The sequence below is a fragment of the Anabas testudineus genome, chromosome 2, assembly GCF_900324465.2.
Source record: "Anabas testudineus chromosome 2, fAnaTes1.2, whole genome shotgun sequence".
Taxonomy (NCBI): Eukaryota; Metazoa; Chordata; class Actinopteri; order Anabantiformes; family Anabantidae; genus Anabas; species Anabas testudineus.
The window spans coordinates 16,034,379-16,048,098 of NC_046611.1; the positions used below are offsets into that span (position 1 = coordinate 16,034,379).

At 40.6% G+C, this 13,720-nt stretch overlaps 1 protein-coding gene across 2 annotated transcripts in view; it reads left to right on the forward strand.

Moving 5' to 3' along the window:
- Positions 1-13,720, forward strand: part of rreb1a (ras responsive element binding protein 1a) — a 60,012-nt gene that overhangs the window by 19,735 nt on the left and 26,557 nt on the right. The window contains exon 2 of one of the 2 annotated variants that reach the window (XM_026362191.1): positions 6,251-6,343. The exons of the other annotated variant lie outside the window; for it this stretch is intronic. The gene's annotated coding sequence lies outside the window, so the exon portion shown is untranslated. The remainder of the gene's footprint in view (positions 1-6,250; positions 6,344-13,720) is intronic. 2 annotated transcript variants of the gene reach the window in all.

Consider the following 13,720-nt stretch of genomic DNA (forward strand, 5'->3'; position numbering starts at 1 on the left):
GACATTGGGTTGGGTGATGTGGTGAAACATTAGGTCACAATTATAATTAGATTAACGTTCTCTGAAGACTCCCACTAAAATCCTGAATCTTGAATCATCTGCCACCTGTTGTTTGTGTGTAGAACATCCACTTTATTAAACACTTAATTAAATTAAAATCACAACTTTTGAACAGACATGTTGTGTAAACTAGAGATGAAACAATCAGTCAGTTAATCGGATAGAAAAAATGTGATACAGTGTGAAACACTGTGAAAATTAGCTTCTTTTCTTTCTCATAAACTGAACTGAACAGATTTAGGGATTTTTATTTAACTAACAAGGTATTTAAAGACAATTTCTTAGTTAGTTGCAGCTAGCGAATTAATAAAAAAAAAAACTAAGAGATGACTAAGAAAACGAAAACTGTTTAGTTTGTGTTAACATCTGCACACTGCCACTTTATTGGAGACACACAATCTGGTGAAAGAAAATGGCAGCAGCAGCGCAAGTGTTTGGCCGAGCAACAAGAAACTTGATGTTCCAGGTTGGCATCTGGTGACTCACATGTGAATAAAGCTTTTAGTGAGACGTTAACACACACACACACACACACACACACACACACACACATAGGAAACACAAGTGGCTGCATCACTCACACATGAACATGCAGACACACACTTGCAGCATCTCGACCAGGTTAGCATCTGTTAGCGTGGTGTGAATGAATAGAGGTCTCACAGAGGAGAGAGCAGAGGCCGTTGGCTGTCTCTGGCACCTGTTTATAGTGTGTGTGCATGTGTGTGTGCGAGACAGCTGCTCAGCACATTGACATGGACCCCCTCCACAGCCCCCACTCTGACTTATTGTCATTAGTTACAGAATAAAGCTGGAAAACGAGGAGGAAGATGGCGCAAGACGGCGACAAAATGTCAAGTTACAAAGAGGACACTAAATGAGCCTCTGTTTGTGTGTGTGCACACACACACGCTGCTCATAAAGAGTCAGCTGATGTGAATTTCTGCAGGCTTTTCATTTTCTCATCTTTCCCAAGTTCATATGAGGAATCAGCCCACGCTCAAATACAGGAACTAATACTGCTGCATCATGACGCGGAGAACCAGGGCAGTTTCTATTTGATGAATATCAAAGCATCATCATAACAACATTTAACACAAGTTAATGCAGTGTTGCAACTCAAAAATGGACTTGTGCATCTTGAGCAGCTTTATAAAGCATTATTGAGGAGTTCATGTGCTTCTTGATGCGTCCTAAAGCGCCTTTAGGACATGAAACTAGTACTTCCTCCAAACTGGTTTAGTCATAGAAGAAATAGGAGACTTACATTTTACAACAAAACAAAAGAAACTGTTTCAATTTCAGATTTTGCGACCCAGTTAATGGATAATCAGCACATCGATAAATTAGATTATAGATACTAATCATTAGTCCTTTAGAAAATTGTTCAAACTTGAGGTCTGCTCAAACAGCCTAAATGCTGATTACACAGGAATGTAAGATGTATCACCCACAGGGGTCTGATGATACTTAACAGATTTACTTACATTTTAAGTACATGGCCTGTGATGGAGTAGAGGGTCTGAATATTACCTCCTGAAGCTTTTCTTCCCTTGAATTTAAAATATAGCTATGTAATGTTTAACTACTGAGCACGAGTTTATAATGACCGACAGGCATGGATGGATATTAACACTCACCCATCAGGCTGTTTGAAAGTCACAGGGTTCAGTTTAAAACATGAGAAGTGATCCCAAAGTGAAACAAATTACAACAAAGAGACAAAAATGGACCAAGGGTACACAGAAAATGACAGAAAACAACTAAAGAGAGACATATTAGATTATTTAAATGGGCTCAAAATAATTCTAATGGCACAAACAAACAAAATAGACACAAAGGGATCACAAATAATTGAAAACAGACCAACACACATGGTGACTTAATATATAGTCAAAATGACAACCAAAAGAGAAAAATTAAAAAATTACAAACAATGCCCATTAAAATGACTACAAAAACCTGAATAATTACAAAGGCAAATGATGACAAAATATTACTGGGAAGAAAAAATGACCAAAAGGAAACATATGATGATCTTAAATAGACACAAAATAAATCCAAAAAGACAAAAATAAAACTAACCAAAACCACATGAAATGACAGCAAAAAGCACAGAAAGATCCACAATAGACACAAAATGCCACAAAAAATGATCAAAAACAGACTGAAAGATCACAAAAGAGATGAAAAATGACCAAAAAGAAACACATAACTGAAAAACAGAGACTTCACGGGATGGGGGTTGTTTGTCTGTCCATGCCCAGGGGCCATTTTTTTAGTTTAAAGGCCGTCTATAAGAGCACTTAAAGACTTCTTCATAAAGTCATCCTTTTACCTGGCATCATACGTGAGTTACACAACATGTTAAGGTCTTTTTAGACACGTCAGGGCTTTAAGATCTGAGAAACGTTGAGTAGATATCAGTCGACACATGATCAGACTTGAACAGAAAGTTAACCAGTAACTACAGGTACTGACTCATGTCGTGTGGTCTCAACAGTCGATAAGGATGCTCTGGAGAAACAGAGCGAGTGAGCAATAAAAGAACAGAGAGAGAGAGAGAGAGAGAGAGAGAGAGAGCGGTGGGGGAGGAGGTGTTGATGTCCTTGAGGCAGGAGTCAGGCAGTCTGCCAGGGCCACAGTCCCAGAAGCAGCCAATCCGCCGTGAGGTTACACGGAGGGTGGCAGGCAGCGGGCCAATCAGGGCAGAGTTTAGTGCGGGATAAACAGCGAAGTGGCTCTTCTGGTTTGACTGGATTTTCTCTCTTTGCCTCTTTCTTACGTTGTCCTCCTTCTCTCACTTCCTTTTTTTCTTACAGTCAGTGAACGCTCCGTCTACACCCACAGGATCATCTCTCTCCCACCCCCCACCCCTCTCTCTCTGTAGTCCAGTCACTTGAACCTCGCTCGATCTACCCTGCATGTGCTGCATCAGTGGGAATTGTGAAACACAGCACAGGGCCATATAAAGATACACCCTGTTTCCTGTACAGCAGCCTATAGGTGTGTGTGTGTGAGTGTGAGTGAGTGAAGAGTCTGTTTTCGTGTCACTCGTGTCTCCATGTTTATTTTACATCCCTCTTAGGTTAGTTGCATGTTTTGTTTTGTTTTTTCTACCTCTTAGCATCTTTTGTTGTTTACGCTGTACATACACATCCTTTTCTTCAGTATATAATAGAAATTATATACTGCCAAGTGTAGCTTCTCTTTTTTTTTTTTTTTTAGATCAGCCACACATCTGGCTGAACGTATACACACCACACACACACACACACACACACACACACACACACACACTTTGTGTCTGCAGGAAATGCTGTATTTGGGTCGTTTAAAGTTCTAAACTATAGTAAAGCGTTACAGTTTAAAAACTGATGCAAACAGTTTTTTGTTCCTTCTCTTTTTCACCTTTTATAAATATAAAACTTGTTCATCCGCCCTCCTCATTTCTCCGCTCCTGCAGCCTCCCATCCTCCCATCCTCGCCTCTCGCCTTGTACCTCCTTGCCTGCAACCTTTGCTCCCTCCCTGCTCCCTCTCCTCTCCTCGCGTCCTCTTCTCTCTCCTCCTCCCGGCTCTCTGCACTTGTCCATGCCTGTCAACCAAAAGCAGAGCGGCATTCTTCCGCACACATTCCTCATCCTGCTCAGCAAGTTATTTTTACCATCAGAGTGTGTTACAGGCCCGCTGATTACTGCTGGCCTGACTTTCACAGTTGGAAGCATCTTTTCGTCCACAAACTGCTCTCGTGTTTTGCATCGTCATTCCTCCTGCTCGTTCTCAGTCAACCCAGTTACTCTGTAACAGAAACTAACCAGCACACAACTGACACCACAGCTGGTTAATGTTTCATGGCTTGTATGTAGTAAAAATGCTGCTAAACCCAGCAGACATTTTGAAGAAAACAGCAGGCTGCACGCTCCAGTGCTTCAAGTGTTTATTAGGTAATAATTAATGATAAATGTTATTATCTGTGTTTGATTATTTTGTTTTGGAGCAGAAGTGTGCAAGACGCCCCTTTTTTATGTTCAGTATAGTTTTATTTACCTGCATCTTTGGTGAATAACTGAATGTTATTTAGAGTTTTGGGTCCAAAGATAAAAGAAAGCATGTTATCATTTAGAGGTCCAGACTTGTTCAGACCTGATGAGATATAAAAACATGATGTTATTGTTGTTTAGGAAGCAAACAACTTGTGATGGTAAAATCTAATAAAGTCCATCGGAACATTTGTAAAATAGATTTATACTACAGAAGAGCATTACATGAGACCCCTCAAACCCTACTGCTAACAGATGTTATCCACATTAACTATAACTTTGTATGTTTTTATACATGTTTTACACAAAGTTACTTTATAAATGATGTCAAATCTAATAGCTGATTGTAATTCAATTAGTGTATTTCTACACTTGAAAGGACTTTTGAACAAACTCTTAGCTTAGATGCAAATGCTAGCCTTAGCCTTAACCTTTAGCGTTTGCTTAAAGTAAAGGCCGTAGCATCACAACCGATGATGCTACGAATCACAGTTTGAACGCTCCGGCATGAGTCACCAAAATGTGTAAAAATAGCCTCAAAGATTAGCTTCTGCTTTGACGGAACGGTCTTTGGCACAGTGAGGGGAAATGTGTCTCCTTTTTATTAACATTAAACCTTGGCCTTGATAACGGTGGCAGCTCTCGTTATCAGTTTTCAAGCCGCAAAGCTACAAACAATGCTGCAGCCTGTGTCTGTAGCAGAACGAAGCTAAAGTGAGTTAGCCAGGCTAGCTCATTAGCTGCTGGCTTAGCGGGGGCTTTGTGTGGTGGAGGGAGAGCATGGTGATAAACCCTGGTTTAGGTGGGAGCTGTGGCACCTCCCTGTATCAGTTTACACCTCCTTTATCTCCAGCAGCCTGTTAACACTGACAACAGCAGCGACAAAACCCTTTTTTTTTTTGTTTTTTTTTTTTTTTTGGCTCGGCATGGGACAAGTCCAGCTAATTCAAATGTAGGGATAGATGTAATTCAGTAAATTGGTAAACATTTTCCTTCCTCTTTTGTTCATCCCTCTCCTCCCTGCCCATCCTCAGTTGCCTTCTAATTAGTCTTATCATCCCTCTAAGCTCTTAATCTTTCTCTCCTTCCCCCTCTTTTTTTCTCCTCATCCATCCACCAGTCCTCTTTGCATCCATCCATGAATACTCCTACTGAACATCCACAAGCTATGCAGCCTGTTGCATCCCTTCATCCAGCTTCCCCCCATACATTTCTTTCCTTGCCAAGTTTTTATTTCTCTGTCTCCATCCATCCCTCTGTCCCTCACCCATCCTTTACCTCGGTTCGCCCTGTTTAACAGCAGCAGATTATCGTCTTTGTGCAGTACTGATGCTCAGCTCCCCCATCAGGAGCTGCTCACCATCTTTAGCTCAGCTAAGTCTGTTTCCACCGGACATCACCTTTGGTTCATTCTGTTGTTTTTGATTTGTCTTTTAAGCACAAACCATTTTAAATCCACACGTTGACACAAAACTTTACTTCGTATACACACAAGATTTCACATGCATGAAATATTAATGAGTAATCACATAATGTGGACTTGAGTATGACCACATATCATTTATTATAAAGTCACTTGGCCTACTTGTTATCTGTTGTTGCCCTACATGCTGTAGATACCAGGTATCTGAGTGGCTCTGGGCCTGAACAGCATCTTCCCCAGTTCAGTTTGTTTCTGTGTGCCGTCTGTTATCCGTCTGTGATTGCATCAGCTCAGAAACAGTACAACATGCAAACACAGTAATGCGCTGTACTAATACTGCACACTGACCTCTGTACTTTCAGTCAGGGATTCGTTTTTTCTGTGATACCAGTTTATTTGAGTGTAAAAAGTGGACGTTTGTATTCAGAGCTGGATCTGGTGTAAACTTTTTTTGTGTTTGTTGATGTTTCAGCTGAATCTCAAACTGCTCACTTTTACACGCTTATTTTCCACGTGCAGGAAGTGTTTTAGAAAGTCACGACATTTAGTACACCTACAGCTTCTGGGAAATGGTGTTCATTATGTTTTAAGCTACTTCCCTTGTGAATTTGTGCGTATCAATATGCCTCCATGTGTCGCTCCTGTGTGTGTGCATGCATTCTGTGGAGTTGTTTTTGAGTGTAAGTGTGCGTCACTGATTGTGTTTCTGTGCTCTCCCCCTGCAGTGTGAGCAGTGGTTGCAGACACACACACAACAAACCCACCCCCTCCCGCCCCGCCCCGAGACTCGAACGAGCGTTGATTTACGAAAAGGACGGGTAAATATGCTCCTCCTTCCCTCCTTCCCTCCCTTCACCCCTTCATCAGTTCATTTATCCATGTATTCATCAGCAACACCGCAAACACAACTACAGCTCTGGTGCTGCACTTCTTTATATCCTTTTCTGCTTGTTTCCTTTCCTCCTCCTCTCTCCTTGTTTTGTGTCTTTTCCTTCTCTCGCCATTTTATCTCCTAGTTTCGTTATTCTCCTCTTTTCTTCTTGTTCTTCTTTACTCTCATTTCCTGTCGTCATCTCTTGTTTCTTCTTCTTTTCTTCCCCTTCTCTCCTGATTTCATCTCTGCATTTCCTGTCCTTCTTTACTGCCCTTCTCTCATTGCTTCTTCTCCTTTTCTGATCTTCTCTACTTTCCCTTTTCCTTGTTCCATGTTCTTCGTCCTCGTCCTCTGCTAGTTTCTTCTCCTGCTCTGCTTTTCTTCCTATGTCCTACTCCTCTGTCCTTGTTATTCTCCTCTTGTCCTCTCCTGCTCTCCTCTTCCCTTCTTGTTTTCTTTTTCTTTCATCCTCTTCTATCCTCATTTCCTCTCCTTCTTGTTTCCTCTCTTCTTTCTTTCCCACCTCTTCTCTTATTCCCTCTTTTTTTCCTCTTTCATCCATTGAGCAGCATGGCCGTTATCCCTCCACCCACCGTCTTCCTCTCGTTTCCATTCCACCTTCAACAGCTTCGCCATCTTCCACTCGCTTTTACAAGTCTGTTTGTCATCAGAAACTTTAAAACACACCTGTAAACGCAGCATCACCTGCCGCTTCTCGCTCCGCCTCTTTGCCCCCTGCCATCATCACACACATTACTTTATTATTTCTGCCTTAGTTGATGTGAAAGAAGAACATTTAGTAATTTTTTAAAATGCATGACTGCAGACACTTTATTAATTTACATGTGAAGCTCCATGTGTTTCATTATTATGTTAGAGTGAAAATATCTGCCTCAGCTTTCTGAAAAGGTTCTGGTTCTGTTTTCCTGATTGTTAAAGAATTGTTGGGTTCTTCAGTTCTCACTCTGTATCAGTCAGCATTTTGTGTTTTGTTGCAAGGTTTGTACTCAGTTTGCATTTATAGCTGCAGGACTGAGCATTATTAGGATATTTTTATATTATTTTTTATATCTCCTCACATTAATCATGCAGAACATGCTTTAACATTTTGAGTGACCCCTGGAAACATTATAAAGGTAAAATCAGGTTCTGTAGGTTTGAGTTCAGAGTAATAAGTGAAAATATTTTTTTAGGGCTGAAGTGACAGCAAATAACACAGTATTCACACAGTGGAAGTTATTAAATCTGTAGAATATTAAGTGTATTATTAAGTGATAATTATGATTCAGAGTGGATTTGTTGTCATTTTCCTAAATTAGAATTAGAGAAGAATCTTATTCATTTGAGCCATAAATAAGAAGTAGGAAAAAATGGATGTAATAAATCTGTAGTGTTTTAAATTAGGTCTTACAAATAAGAAATCCCTGAAACCAACACATACAGAGAGAAAAAGCAAAATAGTTTAAGTGTATAGTAGAAATGTGCATTTGAAGTTCACACACACAGGGAGGATAATTGTGTGTGAGTGTGTTTGTGAGTATAGGAATCTGTGTCCTGATTGGCTGAGACCTGCCGGACATTTTCCACAGTCAGTCTGTTCAGTGGTTGGCTGAGTCGCTCTCCTCCCTCTCTGACTCCCCCCTCTGGTATGTGGTACAGTAGAGCTGACACACCGTCAGTGCTATCTCAACACTTTATCGCGCCGGGTCTAAACTCCACGCTGTGTTCATATGTGAGCTGCAAACACGCACAAGTCAATCTGTAACCGGGCACACAGAGTGAGGAAGAGCCTGAAAGACAGGATGATGCAAGAAAGAAAGAGGAGGAGGAGGCGCAAGACAGAAGGGAGGAGAGAGGATGAGTAGAGGGAGAGTCAGGGCTGCACCCATGTATAGTTTGAGTTGAGTCGCTGTCTTCTTTGAGAAACGGTGGACATCCCTTTATACTGGTTTTTATTTGGTTTAGAGCTTTTTATTGTGAATTTCACAATTGCAACTGCAACAAGTAGCCGATTAGTTTAACAACGTACAGAGTTGCAAAGTGTTTTCAGGTGTCCATAGTTTTGGAGTTACTAGACTCATAGTTGGGCTTTCATACAGCTTGAGCTTGGCTGTATTATCAGCACATAAAATAAACAACTAAAAGAGTCTCTGGTCTTTGATAAAACATGAAATATTCAAGATCGTGTCACCCAACGTCAGCCATCAAATGTTCAGGAAACACCGGCCAGGTTCCAACATCAGTGGCCCCATTCGGCTGTAACGCTCATCTGTCTAGTTCCTTTCGGCCGTAGGGTAAAGCCAAGGTGCAGTATCTGACTTTGGATGTTTAGTTTCGTAAGTGTGTGTTAACAAGTTACGACAAAGAACTGCTGCGAGGGGAGCGGAGGAAGGAGTGGAGGATGGGTACTGGCAGCTGAGTGTTAGATGGTGGTGTGGGAGGAGGGGGAGGCAGATGGGAGGTCAGTGAGAAAGAGAGAGAGATTATGCCCATCACTCTGTCTCTGTCTCTCTCTCTCTCACATGGGGAAGCAGCAAAGCACTCTCTTGTGACTCTCGTGAGTGTGAGCTTCCTGTTGCGGTTGAGAGAGACACAGAAACAGAAAGAGATAAAGAGAGAAAAAGATTCTTTCAGTTTCTGCAGCTAGTTTGGTAACTACATCAATTAGCTGAAATACCAGCATCACCTTTCTCAGGCACTGGTATTTGGATTGAAGGTTTAGTCTTGATCATATAATGATTTCTTGGCAGGGAGACAGCATATTGCTCATTTTTCCAGGGAAGACCAGGATTTCATTAGAATCCGAATATATTCTAGTAGATAATGTGGGAGTGTCTGTCTTCAAAGTTTGACGCTTGAGTTCATCCAGGGATATTGCTCTGTAATAACCTGTGCACCTACTTTAGGCCATATACGACAGCAAGACTATTATGTTGTTATTTCTGATTTGAAAATGGAGGAGAAACCCACAAAAACACCCTGCATCGTTGTTGTTTCCTCCACTTCACACTTTCTCTGAAAAATAATTTGCACTACGCGTGCTGCCATTTTAGGAATGAGCAGTAATTAAATGAAACTGCCTCAGCTGAAAAGTTGATCCAGCTGACATAAGGTAATTAGCTTCAGCTGCCGGCATCAGCACTCGGCACAGATAGCTTAGGTATTCTAATTAGCTTCAGATGCTAGCACCACTGCTGCTTTGTGATGGTGCACAGTTTCCCTACTCACATTCACGTGCTTCTGTTTCAACACTAGCACAATGTAAGGTATCTATGCTAACACAGCGCAAAGCAGAAATGAAACCTTTAAGTGCAACAAATACACTGAATTGTAAATAAGTTGTTCCAGTTTATTGATGATTAGTTGGCAGTTTAGTTGGATTGCTTATAAACCACGGCCTGTTAAAATTAGCAGGCTAAGGCTAATTAGCTTCAGCTGCCAGCATCAGTACGCTATTAGTGGAGCAAAATATACTGTATGCTAATTAGCTTCCATTGATAGTATTATCGGTTCAGTTGTGAATTGTATAAATGACTTAACCTTTTTTTAACTACAGTGATGCACAGATTGCTAATGTAACCACAAAATAGATTCAGTTTTATGGAAATTGGTCAAGCTGGCTCAGTGTTGACATTACCTTCATTATTCAATAATTGTATAAACTGCTAGCTGACTTGAGCTAACTGGCTTCAGTTGGCTTCAATGAAAGTAGCTTTTATTGGCTAATTAGCTTGAAATGCTAGCAGCATGTGTTAGTTTTGATGGATTACAGTGTTTGTTAACGTAGCATACATTAGCTAACTTATATGTTGGTTAAAGCAAAGTAAAGGTAACTTAACTATAAATCCATTCAGTGAAATGGTATTTAGACAATATTACCCTCTACTTGGTCACATGATTGTGCTTTTTATTAGAGACTAAGGCAATGGCTGAATATAGGCTAATGTATTTTTAAAGGAATGTTGACTGGAATCTAGTTTCCTCTGGTGTCTGTCATGTTGTTGTGCAGTTGAAGCCCTTTTAAATGAGGTAAAAAGAGAAAGAGATGGGTAGATGGATGGAAAAACAGAGAGTGACAGTTAAGAGGTAATAAATAGCCAACATATGGTCACCGAATCCTGTCCTCCCCCACTCCTCCATCTATCTTCCCATACATCCTTCTATCCCTCTCTAGATCGCTACTGCTAAACACAGACTGTTAGCTGACACCCAGGAGGACACACTGATACAAATATCCCACCTCAATGAAAGAGAGTGATATGAATATAAATAGAGAAGGTTAGAAAAAAAGAGGAAGAGTTCAGAGTCCTATGGGGCTGTTTGCTTTCTAAAGCAGGTGTCAGTTTTGTCAGTTTGTCTCTTGGCTGTAAATGATGCTAACCGGCTAATAGGCTGCTAACCTTAGAGCTGGACTTCATTGTTGATCGTGTTCATGTTATCAACCATCACTGAAATGAAGGCATCGTTTTTTGGTAATCGTGAAGAACATTAAATATTGACATTGTGTCTGAGCTGTAACACTGTCATTAAAGGGCTACAAACTGGCATGTGTTTAGCTAGCAGAAAACATATAATTTGAGCTTTGTCTTGCTAACAAATACAGCTAATTTACAGTGAAATGGTGTTATTTGGCAGGGATATGTTTAGTAACTGAACTCAAACTAAACAAAAACACCTTGTACCAAACAGGGTGGGACAAATACTTTAAACCCCTACATACCACAGAATGGAGCATCATTTGCTATCTTATCTGCGCTGATGCTAGGCTAATAATGTTAAAGGTTGATAACTAGCTAGAGGAGCACAAAGCTATTCCAATGCTACTATTTATCAGATGTTTAAATAATCATTAGACCTTTTATAGCTAAGTAATACTGACTCAGCTCAGAATCTGATTTATCAGAACATTAAGCCCAGTTAAGCTAAATAGAACTGGGCCAGGCTACAAATGCACAATGGCCCAGGTCCGTTTTGTACCTGGCGCCTGACATGGCTACCTGCTGTGTAGACGTATGCACATTTCTATTTCTACCCATTATACATTTCAAGTAATACCCAGTAATATTATAAAGATTTTGTGGACTGGTAGTTGGTGATCGATCAGGCCTCTGCTGTGAGTCTCACGTCTAGATTTTATGTCTCAGCTGTCATGTCAGGTGAAAGGAGGCAGGGACGAAGAGGATTTATGAGGATTAGGTGACAGAAAACTCCACCTCCTCTACTTTTCCTCCATTCTCACACAGCCACTCATGCATCTATCCAAGCACTCCTCACAGCATCCCTCCTCCTCCTCCGTCGTATCTGTCTGTCACTGGGTTACATCTCTGCACAGGTGCCTCACACGGTGGGAGGGTTATGCTGTGAAATTGTTGCCCTGAGCGTGACCTAAAAACAAGAGAACAAGACAGGAAGCTAAACCAATCTATCTAGTTTTTTACTAAATAGAACAAACATTAAACAAATCTTACAGACAAGGTCTGAAAACGTTGACTCATTGGTGTTGACCAATGTTTGGACCAAAAAAAATGCCGGCAAAGTAAAAAAAAAGAAATGCCTGTGACAGGTTCCAGAGGCCGACACTCCAAAAATTCAAAGATGTATTTTAGTTTGATATAATATTTCAATGGAAATCAGGAAGCACTCATATTTCCGCAGGTGCTAATTTAAGTCATATTTATCTCAGGACTTTATAAACTAATCTCAAGTAGTCAGGTTTAATTAAGCAGCACGTTACCACGGCAACAGCACTCCGGCTCCGTCACCTGTTAGCAGGTGAAGACGGGTTCAGCTTCAAACGGCGCGTCTGGTAAGCTCCTGTAGTTTAAGTGTCCTGATAAACAACATAGATGCTCATTTCTTTCTTTGAGCTTTTTATTTAGTTTTTATGCTATTTTTCTGTTGATTTCTCTACTTGTTGCATTTTGTGAAACAGAATTTACGTCCACATTAGCTGAATGTATAAATTCAGATATTGTCATGGTTTAATACTTTTTAACGCAGCATTACAGTGATTATTATGTTAAATTTGTTAGTTTTTTGTATTTTGAAATTGGTCCTTTTTGTTTTTAAAGTAGTTGGTGGCTGCTGCTGCTGCTAGCATGACTTAATGTATCCAGACTGAACGGTCACCTGTTAGCTGATTTCTTTAGGATGGATTAGCATGGTGGCTACAAACACGACCCCTGATTTGGCGATTCCCTGCCTATATTTTAACTACCATATATAACCAACTTATTATCTTTTGAAGGGTTTGCACTCGATATTCAGCGCTTTTTATCAAGTAGCTCACAACAGAAGCATGCAATTAGTATCTCCTGTGACTCTTAAAAGGAGACAAACAACTTTGCCCTCAGACTGGAGATTTAGTCCTTCTCAGTTTAATTAAAACCATCTGAAGAACTCTTACATATCAGTCTAAACTGTTGCTTAGCCAAAATTAGTATCCTGCTGTGGATATTAGGTATCATATTTTATTACATTGTATGACATCGTAACATATGATAAAGAATCACTTTGTATCATATGGTTTTGTATTGTACTAATGTGTAGTCATATGAGGTCAAGGCCAAAATTGACATAGTGCTGATCTTAATCAGACGCTAATATTGTGTCATGAGGAAGAGGAGAAAGAGACAGAGAAGGAGAGAGGAGGCATGGATGGATAAATAGAGCAGCATTCTTTGTTTGCAGGACTCTGGCGCAGAGAGACGACTTTTCCATCACACACACACATGCACACACACATGCACACATACATCCATTTAGTCCCTGGCTCCCACATGGTGACCTTTTTTCTGCTTTTGCATGGATGTGCAAGAATGTCAGGATGTCAGCGCTGTGTGTGTGTGTGTGTGTGTGTGTGTGTTTGTGTGTGTGTGTGTGTGTGTGTGTGAGTCAGGAGGGAGTGTCAGAGCCAGTGTGAGTGATGGCCGGGAACAGATGTAGTAACATCAGCTATCGCATATGCAGTGTATTCATCCTTAGAGTCATGGTCATGTACTGTATGTGTAGTGTAGACAGGAAGGTACAAAGTCTTATGCACACGGTGAGTGGGTTTGGGAAAAAATGGAGCCGTTCATATTTGTTAGTCCAGAAATGGATCAAATATAAGCAAATTGTAACTGTAACTCAGCGGTATGGGGAATTTCTGAGGAGCTACTTTAACCTCAGGTGTGGTTACATGTTTGGCTGAACAGTGCCACATTATTTCAATCGATTAACGTCAGTTTTATGACTGCTTCTGTTTAAGAAAAGAAACTCACTTCAGGCTTGTTTCTATTTTCATAACAGAAAGAAATTAATTAGCTTAATTTTCAGCTCA